The sequence below is a fragment of the Pogona vitticeps genome, chromosome 1, assembly GCF_051106095.1.
Source record: "Pogona vitticeps strain Pit_001003342236 chromosome 1, PviZW2.1, whole genome shotgun sequence".
In the NCBI taxonomy this organism is placed as follows: domain Eukaryota; kingdom Metazoa; phylum Chordata; class Lepidosauria; order Squamata; family Agamidae; genus Pogona; species Pogona vitticeps.
In genome coordinates this window covers 45,341,160-45,358,407 of record NC_135783.1, presented here as the reverse complement: position 1 = coordinate 45,358,407, position 17,248 = coordinate 45,341,160, and the positions used below count along the sequence as shown (strand labels likewise).

At 39.8% G+C, this 17,248-nt stretch overlaps 1 protein-coding gene across 2 annotated transcripts in view; it reads right to left on the bottom strand.

Moving 5' to 3' along the window:
• Window positions 1–17,248, bottom strand: part of BTBD9 (BTB domain containing 9) — a 216,874-nt gene that overhangs the window by 49,259 nt on the left and 150,367 nt on the right. Inside the window, exon 10 of one of the 2 annotated variants that reach the window (XR_013540396.1) lies at window positions 1,250–1,371. The exons of the other annotated variant lie outside the window; for it this stretch is intronic. The gene's annotated coding sequence lies outside the window, so the exon portion shown is untranslated. The remainder of the gene's footprint in view (window positions 1–1,249; window positions 1,372–17,248) is intronic. 2 annotated transcript variants of the gene reach the window in all.

Sequence of the window (17,248 nt, the reverse complement as noted above, 5' to 3'; positions counted from 1 at the left end):
TAAGAATAAGATCCACTGAAAACAGTATGACATCCTGTTCCACTACTGAAAGCCTTCTGTTAGCAAATATAAACTAGCTGGTTTCTGCATTCATATGGAACAGTCTCAACACACTCAAATATTGTGTCCTTTTCTGGATATTATTGTAACCTCTGAAATCTACAGCAGTTTACTGAAACCTTGGTTTTATAAAAAGTAACATGCAAAATATTAAAACAAGCAAGATTCCTATTACCTATGCTTATCAGGATAAGACAACTGGCATAAATCACAGTGGCATGTTGCTGCTAGTTATGAAGTTGGCAGCTGAATTTCTTGTTGCAATCTAGCTGCACTACTTGGCATGCAAGGTAAAGGTTCCCCTTGACATTTTTTAGTCAGTTGTGTTCCACTCTAGGGGGCGGTGCTCATCCCCGTTTCCAAGCCATAGAGCCAGCGCTTGTCCAAAGACAGTTTCCGTTGTCACGTGGCCAGCGCGACGTAGATTCGGAACGCTGTTTACCTTCCCACTGAGATGGTACCTATTTATCTACTCGCATTTACATGCTTTCGAACTGCTAGGTTGGCGAGGAACTGGGACAAAGCGACGGGAGCTCACTCCGTCGCGTGGATTTGATGTTACAACTGCTGGTCTTCTGACCCTGCAGCACACAAAGGCTTCTGCGGGTTAGCCCGCAGCACCACCATGTCCCTACTTGGCATGCAACAACAATGCAAATCCTGAATTCTCAACAATTGGCAATTCACTGCTCACATTTATATTAACGGACTTAATGTCAGCTTATTATTTTACTGGTTTCTGGTTACAGGGTAGTTTTTCTTATGACTGATACTGTATACTTTGAATTATGTGAGTGACCTTTTTTGCTTACATTTGGAAACTGTATTACTTATACACACATATGCAAAAACAAATGCAGCATTATTAAAAGAAGTTCAAGATGCTGCCCATCACCTGCTTCACCCACTTGAGCTCCATTTCCCCATCCAATAGCTTAGTCTGATGTAAAACGCTTCCCCTTTGTCTTGCGTATTATGAGCTGAACTGCCATATACAGTATAAAACATGACACCATTTGGGAAGATTTATGCCTTCATCCTTCACCTAATTTTAAGAAGAAACAGCTCTTTAATAAGCAATCCAGTTGCCTCTTTTTTTGGAAATATGGCTTATTGGAAATGGAAGACATAATTCTATGCAAAGACAGATAGGAGAGCCTAATTAGATTAAGTGGAAGAACACACTCACCAAATTGCCTGGATGTAAACTGAACTTGCCACAAATTATCTTGCTGGTCACCAACTGCATGTTCCTATAAACTGTGGAAAGTTTGTGGAAGTGATATTCCACAACTCAACATGTGGCTTTTCCTATCAGGGAAAGAACACAGGGAAACATTCTTTGTGGCTCTACTGTGACTATGGAACCCTCATGCCTCAGAAGTCCAACATATAATAATGCACTGAATTAATGCCTGCTCATGTGCGTATGTTTTTTATTCTTTCTGTAAGCTCTTGTTCATGCCTTATTGCAAAGTCAGCAAAAACTAAATTCTTACTAAAAATGTCTGTAGCAAACTAACAAAGTACTAGCCCAAGTGATACCCATCTCAAGTTAGACAGAATGTATAGTTACCATAAACTGAGTTGACTACATTTTAGATAGATTTATCCCATCTTATTTTAATCAGTCTCCTTTACTTTTTGCCAGGTTATATGTTATTTATCAATTCTTCCTTTTACATTGCCTTAGGGTGCCATTTCATGGCCTAGCAGTAAAAACTTCACATTCAGAGCAAATTCTCCTCTATTACTGTTGATAGTACCTAATTGATACACACACCACTAGGGAATGTTGTAAATTCCAGCACCAACTCGAAATGGAAACAAGCCAAGAAATAAATCAGCACTTGCATTTTTGCAAAACATGCAACATCTTAGTTTGTTAATCATTCTTATCCAGGTACTGGTTAAGAGAAGCGTAAGAAACAAGGCAACATAGAATATGGTAAAACTTTAAACAAGCCTGAATTACTGAAGTCTCAGCAAAATTTACATCCAAACACATTTAGGATTACACCCTAAAATGAAGTTCCTTCAAGCTTCCTAGTACAGGTTATAATGACAGAGCCAACAGATTGAAAAAGATGCAGGGCATTTTCTAAACAGTCCCATTTCAATATAGACTATGTGCCTGTAGGGCAGGAATCTCAAAACTTTAACATATGCACTTTCATACTGTGACGTTTATTCCAATTTGAGGTATTATTTAATTAATTTGACTAGTTTACCAGAACACCAAGATGAAAGACTTGGTTAATTTGTACTTGTGAACGCCTTGTGCTGTCAGTTTAATTCAGTTTAATGCTTTTTCTCATGGTCATATAGATATATCTGATGCATGTTGCCACTGTAGCTTGGATCATGATTTTCCATCTCTTCATCGAAAGGATCCCCTTCAAGCCAGGGAACATGTGAGCTTGGAGGCAGATGTGATAACATCTCCACCAAAGCACTGTCCATCCCTTGAGGCAAGGGAACCCTGAAGGAGATGACAGAGATGGGAGATGAAGAAAGAAAAGGAAGACAGGGAACACAGGAGGCCTCTAGAGAAGTAGGAGGAGAAAAAACAAAGGTGGTGGGGGAAGAACCGGACAGTTAAAAGAGGCAGGAAACATGGAGTCAGTGACTGGTGGAGAAAAAAGATTCAGCATAGAGAAGATGGAGGTAGAAAAAGCAGGGAGAGAGAAAATGGAGGAGGCAGAAGCAGGAATGACAGAGGGAAGAAAGGAGAAAATGGTCTTACACCCAGGATGGCAATGGATCTGCTTGGAGAACCCGGGAGCCCATAAGTGGGAGCAACTGATGGTCAGAAGGAAGCTGACAGGAGGAGGAAGAGTGAAAGTAACCCTCATATTGGGGGGAGAAAGAATCTTGGGAGTGGGGAAGAAAAATGAGGGAAGAGAGAGCAAACACACACACACACACACACACACACACAGACACACACACAGACACAGACACACACACACACACACACACACACACACAGAGAGAGAGAGAGAGAGAGAGAGAGAGAGAGAGAGAGAGAGAAGATGAATCACCCCGGGTTGAAGAGATGTTCACCCCCAGGACCTGGGACTTTTATTACCCGAAAGATGACTTCTTGGCTACCTGAGATCCACCAGTAGGGCAGTTGTCCTTGCTGCCATTATCACCAGAACTGGCACTGATGGACTTAACTGATGACAGTTACACACGCACTGGTAACATCTCGTATAGATTATTGCAATGCGCTCTACGTGGGGCTGCCTTTGAAAACGGTCCGGTGACTGCAACTGGTCCAGAATCGAGCTGCGCGGCTGGTGAGTGGTGGAGCCGCTAGAGATCACATCAAGCCGATTCTGTTCAATTTACATTGGTTACCAGTTGCTGCCCGGGCCCAATTCAAAGTGCTTGTTTTGACATATAAAGCCCTAAACGGCTTGGGCCCTGGATACTTGAAGGACCACCTCCTTCCATATGAGCCTACCCAGCAGTTAAGATCTAGCCAGGGGGCCCTTTTGAAAGAGCCATCCCTCAAAGAGGTAAGAGGGATGGCTTGTAGACAAAGGGCCTTCTCGGCAGCTGCCCCCAGACTATGGAATGCCCTCCCAACTGAAATTCGTCTGGCGCCAATGTTGATGACATTTCGGCGCCAGGTCAAAACCTTCCTGTTCCAGAAGGCTTTTAATTGAAATAACAACTGTGGGTCCTGATGATGGCAATTTTAATTGTATTTTAATTGTATTTTAGTCATTTTATTGTATTGAATTTTAATTATTGTAAGCCGCCCAGAGACCTCTGGGTAGAGTAGGCGGCATATAAATTTAAAAAATAAATAATAAATTAAGAGACAGAGGATATTGGAGGAATATAGGAGCAAACATTTGAGAATCCTCTTCCAGTTTATGAAAAGAACCTTTTTATTAATCCCGTAACTTCAGAAGAGTTGTTAAACATTAAAGTTGATGTTTAGAGTTTCCTGGATGTTCTAGAAATCAATGTTGAATGTTTGAAAGAATTTGAGGAATCTAATCTATTCCCACACACTGAACCTAAAAAATCCTTCTCGTCAGTCAAACCCTCACAGAACGTTTTGCAATTCACCAAAAGATGACACTGTGGAAAGGAAGTGATTCCCCCCACCCACCCAATTTCTTTCCTCAACCTCATCCACAAGTCCTTCTGAACACTTTTTTTTTTAAGAGCACAATGGGCTGAAGAGGAATGAGCGAAATTCTGAAAGATGCTTTTCCTTCTACTGGTGGAACACCATTCACAGCATAATCCTGTCAATAGAAAGGAATTCAGGATCCAAGCCTATGCATATATATGCTGGAATGATGATGATGATAACAAGAATAACTTAGTACTACTTGAACTATAATATTCTTATGAATAGTCAAGGAACTGAAAAATATATGTAGAACCATGAACGTACAGGTATTTGTCCAAGCTTCTGTTCTTTTATGTGCTCCCACCCTTTCCATTAAGGAGCTCAGAGGGGATATATACTTCTTTCAATCTCCATTTTATCCTCTTCATAACTCTATGATATAAATTAGACTGAGACAAAGCAATTGACTCAACATCACCAAAGAATGTCTGAGATATGAAACCAAATCTTCCTTGAATGCTAGATTGACCCTCTAACTCACATTTCACACTGGCTCCCTCCAGTTAGCTGAAACACAGCAGTTAAGATTAGCTATAGCTGCTTATTAAACAAGATTTTTAAAATAACTACAAGTCCTGGTGTCAAAACATTGCCTAGTGTCACCACACAAAAAGAAATGCTGCTCTAAGTCTTAACCATGGTTTAAAATTGAGAGAGAACAATTCACATAAAGCACAGGGAATGGAATTAGGGATCCCAAAACCCTAGGTAGTTGTTGTTTAGTCGTTTAATCGTGTCCGACTCTTTGTGACCCCACGGACCAGAGCATGCCAGACCCTCCTGTCTTCCACTGCCTTCCCGGAGTTGGGTCGAATTCATGATCGTAGCTTTGATGACACTGTCCAACCATCTCGTCCTCTGTCGTCCCCTTCTCCTCCTGCCTTCACACTTTCCTAACATCAGCGTCTTTTGTAGATGCTTAAAACAATTGGGGATATTACTGCTCATTGTGCTGATATCAACTCCCCCAGTACTTTGGGAAAGGCTGTACCTTTGAATACTAAAACCTGTGAACCTCAATAAAAGGGTTTATGAAAACTGGAGGGGTTGTAGATAAAGAAAAAATGATTTAGTGGCATAAGCATGAAAAAAGATTAAAAGCTAACTACTGACTACAATCTGTTAAGGTGGTGGGAGGAACATAGTGAATGTCTAGAAGTTCAATATTTCAAGATAGAAAAATTTGAAAGTGAAAAGTGACCCGCTGAGGGATGCAAAGGAAAACACTGAATTGCAGTAAGGTAAACTACCACCACCCTCTAGTAATGACAGCTATATTTTAAATTACTGAACAGTCTCCCATGGGAAGTAGTGAAAGCCATACCATTTGAGACATATGAAACTGGACTGACAATATAACTCTAGCAAATATACTGTATGGAATAATCTCACAGTAACCCCACAGGGGGGGAAAGGGAGACCTAATAATTCTTTTACTTCTCTGATTTCTGTGATTCATGTATTTAATTTGTACTGCTAAAAAACTTACCTAGAATGAATCAATAGTTTAATATTGTGCAAGCTTTACTGCATTTTGCCAGGCAGGTGGTGCAACAAAGCCTTAGAAGTTACATATGAGCACTTATTAGAACACTGCAACTTTCAAGCATGCAATTAATGTACTAATTAGGCCAAATTTCGCATAACAGAATGAAATGTGTTGCCTAGACAATTTTATACAGCTGTCATTTGATTCTTTGCTTTCTTATTGAGGACAACTGCAAAGGCTTGAGGCAAGACACTCTGAAAGGAAATATACTATCTAGCAAGTGCTCTTGGTATAATTTTCCCTGTTAAGGTTCTTAGAAAAATAATAATCCAATCACTACCAATCACAACACAGATGTGCAGATTTTAACATGTATTCCAATAAACCGGACATAATTCCTTCTGTGTATTTATATTACGGAGTTGGTCACTGGACCTACATGTCCCCATTACAACCTTATGAAAGTAGATAGTGTACTAGTGAACACTATCTGGTACTATTATTTAAAAGAATTAAGAAACAAGAGGATGACTGCATTTTCAGTTATCTTGACCTTCACTGTAATTTTCAGGTACTATATAGGACAGTTGTCTTTCATTTACGGAAGGGAGTCAAATATTTTCCTAGCTGACATTGTGGCAGAGAAGTAGTAGTTTTGAAGTGCAGGGGACAAGACTAAGTACAAATGCATAATACTTGCCCTGAAAGAAATGAGGCTGCCCACTTCAGAAATAATGCCAAATGGCTCCTCCTTTTTCCAATGTTTTGTATGACTATGCCTTCCTAATTTTTGGCAAACCACAATTTGCTCTGAACAGGTAAACTATTATGCCATGTGCTGAGCAGAACAGGACTGAAGGCCAGGAGCACACATGTGCAAGTCTTTCCATTAGAGGAATCATAATGTGTTTGGCCCTACCTCTGAAAAAAACTTTAACATATACTGAACCATCGAATTGTAGAGATATGCATATAATGAAGTATAAAAGAAGCATTATATGCACTTGGCTTGGACGTGAATACAGGGATAGCTAATAAAACTCAATAGTCTTGAAAGTGTCTTAAACACTTTGGTGGTGGTGGGTAAACAATTCACCAAAGAGAAGGCAGGCACCTATCAGTCTTTAGATTTTAAAAAAATTAATATCAAAAGCCATATCTCATTCAACCTATAAAGAATGTTTGTTATGGTTTAACATATTTTTAATAATGGAGGAAGAGAGAATTCTGAAGCCTTTGCGTATGCTCACTCTTTTGTATGTAAGAAGAACGACGTGCCCTGCTTGGGCTTATTCCATGCACATTGCTTTACTTCTCTACCACTGAAGGAATAAAAATAATAATAGGCAAACCAAAACACAAACACTTGGAAATTGGAGAGGGATTCTACACTGAATATTTTACTTATTTTCATTTATTAAAATGAGCCTGTGTTCTAAGCACACTCCTGTACTGCAGTGAGTCCTGGACCCTTTGTGCACGGCAGGAGAGGAAGCTGAACACCTTCCATATGTGTTGCCTCCGACGGATTTTTGGCATCACCTGGCAGGACAAAGTTCCAAACAGAGCAGTCCTAGAACGAGCTGGAATTTTCAGCATGAATACATTACTGAAACAGCGACGTCTATGTTGGCTCGGGCACGTCGTGAGAATGGCTGATGGTCAGATTCCAAAGGATCTCCTCTATGGAGAATTAGTGCAGGGAAAGCGCCCCAGAGGGAGACCACAACTGTGATACAAGGACATCTGCAAGCGAGATCTGAAGGCCTTAGGAATAGACCTCAACAGATGGGAAACCCTGACATCTGAGCGTTCAGCCTGGAGGCAGGCGGTGCATCACGGCCTCTCCCAATTTGAAGAGACCCTTGCCCAGCAGGCCGAGGCAAAGAGGAAGTCAGAAAAGCAGCAAAACCAGGGAGCCGGACAGGGGACAGACTGGATTTGTCTTCATTGTGGAAGGGACTGTCACTCTCGAATTGGCCTTCTCAGCCACACTAGGCGCTATTCCAAGCCCTCCATACAGAGCACGCTACCATAGTCTTTCGAGACTGAAGGATGCCTAATAATAAAATATGTTAGCTAGCTAATTCTACATCAGCAGATTTCTGAGCTGACAAACCTTCATGTGTCTTACTTTAATAGCATATCATCATTTAAAGCTGGAATTTTAATATATTTTATTTTTTGAAAAATATTTTAAAGATATGCTGTGATTTTCTTTCAAAAAATTATCTTCGTTTCATACTGTAAGTGTGCCACAGAATTTTCTTTATGCACCTAAATTTTTGTCTTATCATGACAAAACACAAAAGGTAAATATTTAGCTCATTTATGTGATGTTATATGACCTACGAATGTTTCCTGTTAATTTTATGTGATGATATATGACCTTCGTATATGTTTCCTGTTAATTTTTGTTTAATATTGTACATAATGAATAACAGTCTGCTTTCTATGACAATGAAGCAATTGTTAATTGTTAAGCTATCAGCCAAGTAACACGGGCAGAGAACAACTCCACACATAAAAATTATCAAATATCTTCAAATGTGTAAGATCAACTTAGAAAAGAGAATGGGGGTCAGGAAATGTTATTTGTCTTTATTGTACTACTATCATATACCTTGCCCTAACATTTTTCCCCGTAAAAATTTATGCTCTGAAAACTAAGTAAACCACAATCCCCCCATTTCATGATAGATAAGCAATCAGACCATTAATTCTACTTAAACAATATAACTGTACATGCCAGTGGCTAGGATGCTTTCCCTTCTGCTTTCATACAAGTCTAATTCTTTGGTCATATTTTAAACCACAACTTGTAATCAGGGATACAATGCACAGTATCATCAGGTGGCATGCAGATATGCTACTATTGATATATGATACATTTCTATTCATAAAGAGATATTAGCTTTACTTTGGAGGTTTCTATTTGATGTTTCAACTGCAACATCAGATCAAGACAAATACGTTTTTACTGCTGTACTTATATCAGAATTTCTCCAAGTTCCTGCAGTCCTTGGTAATCCATAACTTTCTTTATCACAGACTGTTTTGTATCAAGACAGAGAAAAGCACAGGGAGAAAGTGAGCTGATAAGAAATAGCACGGAAGGTGGGCAAAAGGCATTGTAGTGCTATGGAATTGAGAATAAAACAGCTATAATGAGACTTTAAAATTTGGGACACCATGCATATTTTCAAAGCAACATCCTGTTCCGTGCAGGGCAGGCTCCGGGGGCAAGATCAAAATGTTATAAAGCTTCAGTGGGCAGGAGTCAAGCAAAGAGAGCAGAAATGCACGCAACAGCAATTCAAGAGACAGAGTCAAAAAAGTCCACAATTCAAAATCATAAGTATGCTTCAGCAGGCAAGAGGAATCAGAAAGCAAGGGCAAATGCTATCTGTGTTCAAGCTCACAGGGAATACACAAGAGCAGGAAACAAAGGAAGGACATGCAAGAGCAAAAGCTGGTGGCAGTTGCTGCTAGCAATGTTTCTCATCTAGAGCTAAGGAGACTGAAGTGGGACTTCCAGGGTGCTACAGGTACTTGGTTAGAAGTCTAGCTTGAAAGGAGTTCCCTACTCCTAAGGGATCCTACTCTCTAAGCAGATATTCCTCTAGGTAGCTACCATCTTTTAAACCTATTTTTAATGGATTTCCCAGTCTAGAAAGGGAGGGGTGGCTTATCTTTTCAATCAGGGACAGGATCCCCAGGATGAGATTCACCCAGCCCTTTCTCAAAAGGATCTAAGGTCAACTGAAGTAGCCCTGTTCTTCAGTGTTCTCTGGCCCAGCAAGATCAGTTTCATCTTCACAGAAGGATTTCTCCAGTGGTGGCATGACAGGTAAGAGACAATTTCAATATTGTGGGTGGGGGAGAAGAAGAAATAATTGTGCCACTGTTCTATTTGATTTTGAATTTGCTGGGTTAAAAGTTTTTTATATTATAATGTTTGGATAAAGATTGGAGGGAGATCTAAGGGGAGGTTTATGATTAGGGGTTTGGATTGTTGATAAAATTGTGGAAACTGTTGAAGGATATATAAGGGGTGCTCATTGTGGTTAAGGGCATAGTATTATCTATACAAACCCCATTCAATGGAAAGCCTGAGATGGCCTCCAAAAATTTAGGATAACAAATGGAGACTTGGTCTGTTCAATCCCAAAGTTTTGGAACAGTGGTACAAGAAATAGAAAAGGAATGGCAGATTACTATGCAAAAGACAATAACAGGGTTTCAGCAAATGAATGAAGGTCTCAGCAAAATAGAAGAACTGATGAAAGTGACGAACGAGGGGACATCAGATGCCAAACAAAACTTAAATGAAGCTGCACAAACTTTAGAACCGTCTTTATTGGGCACGACACCAGGTAACATAGATGGGATAGAGAGTTATCCAGTGACCTATGCAGCTTCCAAAATTAAAAAGCATTATGTGAAAAATCTCAAGAAAGCAGAGATACAGAAACAAGAGAATCTTATTGTGAAAATATGGGAAGTGACAAAAATGGATATTCTGTCAGATGGGCTGAAAGACTGTTCAACTCAAAAGGAAACTGAACAATGGGATGTATTGTATAAATGGCTGCAGTTACCAGATAGTGTAACATAAAATTAAACTAAAATTAAATGATAAGATGAAAGCAGGAGGGTAATCAAACTGTGAAAAAGCAAAACGTTGATCTGTTATTGTAATATGAATTGATCGGATGATGGTATAATCTGTGTTCTCCTATCCCCCTAACCCTTTTCCCTATTTCCTGTTTCCCTTTACTTTTTGTATTCCCTACCCTGTCCTTAAATAAATACTTTAAAAAAGAGAGACAATTTCAATATTGTGAAACATTAGGTTCAATAAGGAAAAACTAGAGTTACACAATGCTCTACCCTAATTTAACTCAGTTATGGCAGTGTATTTCATCACTGAACAAACTACCCCTATTCCCAAAGAGTTCCTCTTGCAGGCTAGCCATCAGCTCTTTACTGGCCACTATGAACATCCAAGCATAATTTGAAGGGACTATATCTTCTGCAAATCACACATCCACAGGAACAAACATTTTATCTGGCATAGACAAGAATTATGGCCTTACTCAAAGAAAGACAGATTAATTTCAAAAAGAAAAAGAGAGGTTACCTACCTGTAACCATGGTTCTTCTAGTGGTCCTCTGTGAATTCACACGTGGGTTGTTCTGTGCCTGCGCAGGACGTTTCGGAAGTTTCTAGAGCTTAAAAAATATTTGACAATGAAACATCCCCCCATGGAGCGCATGCTGAGCCCTCCAAACGTCCCCTCAGTTCCTTCCATAGTCCGCCGCTTCAAGGTAGTACATTAAGAGACAACATGATGGACAGAGGGGAAGAAGGGAGGGCTGTCTGAATTCACAGAGGACCACTAGAAGAACCATGGTTACAGGTAGGTAACCTCTCTTTTTTCTTTGTGGCCTCTGTTAATGCACACGAGTGGGTGACTGACAAGCTCACTTACCAGATGGTGGAACGTCAAGGTAGTAGAGATGTCAGGATGGTTCTGCCGAAAGCATCATCATTTTTTTGTCCTGACATCGAGACGCTAATGCTTGACGAAGGTCAAAGGGTTGGATTTCCATTTGTTTTGACAGAGCTTCTGTGTAGATGGTTTTCTAGCTCATTCTAAGATGGTTCTCCAAGCTGTCATATTCAGAGACTGGATGTGGGGATGGAGGATCGCTCTGTTGTTCTGAGACAGGAGGTTGGGTATTGACGATAGGTGAAAAACATCTGTCGACATTGACCTCAGGTGGGTGAACCACGGTTGTCGTGGCCACCATGGAGTGACGAATATGACATTGGCTCGGAATTGACGAATTCGAATGACTGATCTCTGAATCAAGGGGATCTGAGGGAACAGGTATAGTAGCTCTCCAGTCCAGTCTATCATGAAAGCATCGCCCAGTGATTTGGGGTCGATGCCGGCTTGACAGCAGTACCTCTTGATATTTGGTGTTGTGCCTTGATGCAAGGAAATTGATGGACAGGTGTCCCCATCAATGACAGATGGTATCGAAGATGTGATCGTCCAGTGCCCATTCATGTGTTCGTGTGCGAAGCCAACTCAGTTGATCTGTGATGTAGTTGTCCTCTGCTGAAATATGGACAGCCACTGGAAAGATGTGGTGAAAGTAGCACCATTCCCACAACTCTATGGCGAGGTAAAGGAGTGAAAGAGAGTGGGTACCTCCCTGTTTGTTCACATAGTACATTGCAGTAGTGTCATCTGTGAGTAATTGCACTACTTTTCCTGCAATGAGTGGTAAAAATGCGTGGAAAGCTTTTATGAATGCTAACATTTCTAGGTGGTGATATGTAATAACTGTTCTTTCTCTGTCCACAGGCCATGTATTGTGTGATGTTGACAGTGATGGACTGGCATCAGTTGTAACCTGTATGGATGATTGTAGAGGCTGGAAAGTTCTGCCAAATGCCGTGTCGAGTTTTATAATGATTTTCCACCCTGCGTGGAATTTGAAGTGATGATGGAAGGGTTGTCCCATGAATCCGTTATCAGTTGAAACATAGCTGGAGTAAAACTTAAATTCAGTGGAAGGGTTTTATCTTGATTTAAATAATCAAAAACAAAGTCCATTTTCTGGGTGGGGGGTTCTTGAATATCCAACTGTAATGATTTAGCCATCCTAAGAATTAATTGAGAATACAAAGTAAAGTCTTCTGAGGGTGAGGGAGGGTGGTTTTCTCCAACATCAGATGTAGGGGTAGGGAGGTTAGGAGGTGATTTTTTTTGGATACGATGGAGCCGGAATCTTCGGATGATGAGGAAGAAGTGGAAGATGAACGACGTGACCTTGAAGTTGATGATATTGGTATTGGTTCTTGGGATGAATAGGTTGGTACCGGTTGTAGTTTGGTATCAGCAAAGAGGGACCTGCATAGGTTGTGGATACATGTAAAGAAGAGTGTTTTGATTGTTTTGTTCATTTGATCGATATTGGTGCTTCTGGCACCGAAGTAGGTCTTTTAAGGACAGATCTCAATGATGGATGAATTGGTGGTTGGTATGTATGAGCTGAATGTTGTTGCCGCCTTCAAGGAGATGGTGATCTTGATGCTGACTGCCATGATGGAGAGGAATACTGGACTCTCCTAGGCTCGTCATAATACATAGTGTCAGCATACATTCCGGGGTAATATGGCTCATAATAATGCTGCCTGTAATGATAGTCAGGTCTATTAAAGTATTGGTGTTGTTCAGGGTAATAGTACCTCTCTCCATGTCGATGGATATATATGGGCGGAAAAATGTGCCATTTCTTTTGTTTGCGTGGGGAGTGTTGGGAGCACTTTGATTCCTATTCTTGCACAAGTATTGTCCTCCCTGGAGTGGGCCGAGGCTGGGCTGGAGTGGTTCTCAGCCTATCAATGGCCTGTGCTGGGCGAAAGGCTAGCTACTGATGGTGCAGCCTGTGCTGAAGTCAGAGTATGGTCGTCCTTGTCGGATATAGAGACAGGAGCATCTCTCGATGATTCCTCTGGGATTGGCGATGGAGGCATAGCTTGTGGTGGCTCAATATGTGTCGATTTTGATAGTTTCTTAGATGTTGATGATTTAATTTTGTCCTTTTTCTTTTTAGTGGATTTGTCAGATTGAGTCCGGGTCTTAGATACAGACATCGAGCTTGATTTTGATGGAGACTTGGAGGATTCTTTTTGAGTTGTTGGAGTTGGCATCAGGCTCGACATTGAACGAGCTGTTGGGCTCAATATGTCTCGAGCTGCTTTGGAACATGCTGAGTCATGGATGTTGGTGATGTAAGTGTTTCCATAGCTGGGTGAAGAGATGTTTCCCACAAATATGATCTTAATGATGTAGTCTTTGTTTTATCGCTGCTTTCATAAGTTTCTTACATTAAGGGCATGATTGGGTTGGGTGTTCTTCCCCAAGACAAAATAGGCATTTGTTGTGCCCGTCCGTAAGCGGAATTTTCTTCGCACAGAGAACACACCGCTTAAACAGTCCCTGAGGGGCCATAAAAATGGGGGAAATGGGAAACCGGCATTGTGGGGGAAGAGGGGGTAGAAAAACGTGGGAAGCGGGGAGAAAAGTTGTTGCGGGGGAAAATGAAAGTCTAATCACAAGGGGATGTTAAATGATAATAATTCTACTATAAGGGAATCAATTGAGGAATCGGATAATTTCGATATCTAATACTCGCTGTTTCTCGCTCTAGGTGTTCCTATACGTCCTACAAATGCAGCGGAAAAAAGGAACTGAGGGGATGTTTGGAGGGCGGAGCATGCACTCCACGGGGGGGATTCTCACTGTCAAATGTTTTTTAAGCTCTAGAAACTTCCAAAACGTCCTGCGCATGCGCAGAACATCCCACTTGTGTGCATTCACAGAGGCCACGGAGAAGAATGAATACCTTCAGACTGCCATCTTACATACATTTGCCTGAAGTTCCATTTAGTGCCAAATGACTTACCTAATTTTGAATTTAAAAACCCAGGACTGCATTGTAGACATTTTTATCTGGAAATTTCTTTCACAGCACCATTATATTTTTTTCTCAAAAACCAAACTAAATCAAACCAAACCAATTTTTCCCTCACATGATTGAATTGCAAATTCAGTGAAAAAAAAAATCCTTGGTTTCCTATATTTCTACAAGATATACTCAATTTACTTTAACAATGGCCAGAATTCTGTTAGTGAAAAACAATAGCCTTTAAGGACAAGCCAACAAGTATTTTTCCCTCTGGCTTTCCATCTAGCTGGGTATATGACTAATTTATTCAGCAAGCGGATGCAGACCAGTGTGATGGATAGATGACTGAAGGAATAAAAGTGCATAAAGCAACAGTATTCTGGCTAATATTGATATAAAACTTTAGGCTGGTTTCAGAGTTGCCCCTCTGTAAGTGAAAAGGCTTATCCTACTTTTTGGCAGAAGAAAGCATGATCCAACCAAAGCTTTGTGTGTGCAAGTACAATATATGATATAATGATTATGAGATACTACAAACTCTAAATGGTAGTCACGTTCCAGTCATTTCCCACAGTTTCAACTGTGAAACTATTACCTGTGAAACTGAAAAATTGCACATAGACTTGGAAAGGTCTTGAAATACAGATTTAGAAATCATTCTGACCACCTAAAGTTATGAGTGTCTAATATATTGTTTTTTTTAAAAAAAACTCATGAAATGTTGAAATAGGAGAGTTAAACAAAAAGCCTCATTTAGCTGAACCAATAAAGAAAAACAGCAACCAGCCACTGAATTTGAAGAGGTGAACATTTTTTCATAAAATACCAGCTTTAGGCCTACATCCATTTTAAGGAAGCCATGAAGGATACAATATAAATTGTAATGAGACATTTGAACACAGTGTTTTAAAGTATTTGAAGGGGGGAGATCACTATTTCTTTCAAACATACATTTTAATACACTGTAGTAAACTACATGTCATTATATCGCACTTTGAAAATCCCATAATATGTCATTTTTTACAGCTTTATAGACAAGAATGTTGAACATCCAATGTTCTAATGGCTCACCAGCATATCTTCATTGATTTATACTTAGGTAAATAAAATCATGCCTTTTAAGTTATGCAGGATAATAATTTACTACTACATTGGAAGTTGTGGGCACTTAGATGCTTGTGCAACTTTAACTGTGACTTTTTGTTTTAAAATGGCTATAAAAGTTGAGGAGATGTGCTAAAGCTAGACATACTAAATACAGGTATTAAACACTTAGAAAAACATTTTTACATTTTGGGACTTCACTAGGGGTATTCAGTTTCACAAGCTCTGTAATTTACATTGCTTAGCATTTATAAATATCAACAGAACAAAAAGCAGATAAAAGGCTGTAGACTATGTTTCTGAAAGAGATCAGCTAATGTTGCATGTATAAAAGCATCAATTATCTCTCTAGATGGGTGATCATTTAATTTAATGCAGGTGACATTTAGTAGTAGACATTAAAATAAAACCAACAGGAAAAAAGCACAAATTTTGGAGCAAAACTCTTTGTTTTTAAATTAATTTTTCACAAATGTAACTATGCATTTAGTCACACTCTGAGATTTAGTCAAGGTCTTTGCTGACATAATTATGATTTGTTGAAGAGATCTTTTGTAATAGTCATCACTTAAAAAGAGAATTATGACAAGGAGATACAGAAAAATTAAAGTGCATAAATTATGAGGCTATATTAAAAATATAATAGAAACTATTTTCACTAAAAGGATGTCAACATGGCAGATATAAGAGTGATAGCACTGCTTCCCATATCATATGAATGCAGCTATGTCTGTTCACTGATGGCATCTGTCAAATAATTCCCTGTCACACCCCTTCTCTCTGATCCTAATGTCAACCCTCCCTTTGCCTTGCCGCTTGACTATTGAGGCAATGGTCTCTAAATCACCACAGGAATAAACAAGTTTTCTTTAATATTGACTTATTTCCAGTCTTCCTCTTTTGCTGCCATCAAGCTTTAGTTGCCATTATGTGTTGTGTACATTTAACCCTTCCTTATAACACTCCCCAAATGGCTTTTCTATGGAATTCACTGACAATGGGGACATCTATGCACTATTCAAACCACATTTAATATTAATTATAAACACACAAATGCCATCTTTCAGATAACTGAGGTTTACATTTCAATTAAAACTGGACAGCATTTAAGAAGCCAGAGTAATACTGATCTGTAACACACAGAGAACTAAGACAAAACAAAGGATGGTGAAATAAAAATTGGTGGAGAGGACAGAGGAACACTGAGACAAGGAAGTGAGATACATTTCAGTGTTTATAAGGTTGTAAAGTGTTACTGAATAATTTCAATTCACTCGGTACTCCAATTTCTGATTTCCATGGGAGCCACAATTTAGCTGAGTGAAAACTACAGTACATACAGTACTTAAAATACCAGATCTCATGTACATTTTATGAATCACCATTAGCAACCTGATTTTTCATCATCATGTTTAATTAAGTTACCTAGAAATGGATGTCTTTATGTCTGCTACTTCCCAATACATGGCATTAAAAAAAAAAAAACTATGCAGGTATACCCAAAGACCCCTTCACGGATTGCTGCCTTGTTGTGGCGAAGGGGCTTGAGAAATTCAGAGAAGCTATGGGCTATGCCGTGCAGGGACACCCAAGATGAACAGGTCATAGTGGAGAGTTCTGACTAAACATGATCCACCTGGAACAGGAACTGGCAAGCCACTTTGCCAAGAAAACTCCATGGACAGAAACAAAAGGCTAAAAGATATGATGCTGGAGGATGAGCCCCTCAGGTTGGAAGGTGTCCAACATGCTACTGAGGAAGAGCAGAGGACAAGTGCAAGTAGCTCCAGAGCTAATAAGTGGTTGGGACAAAGCCGAAAGGATGTTAAACTGCAGACACGCCTGGAAGTGAAAGGAAAGTCCAATGCTGCAAAGAAAAATACTGCATAGGAACCTGGAATGAAATATCTATGAACCTTGGGAAGCTGGATGTAGTCAAACAGGAG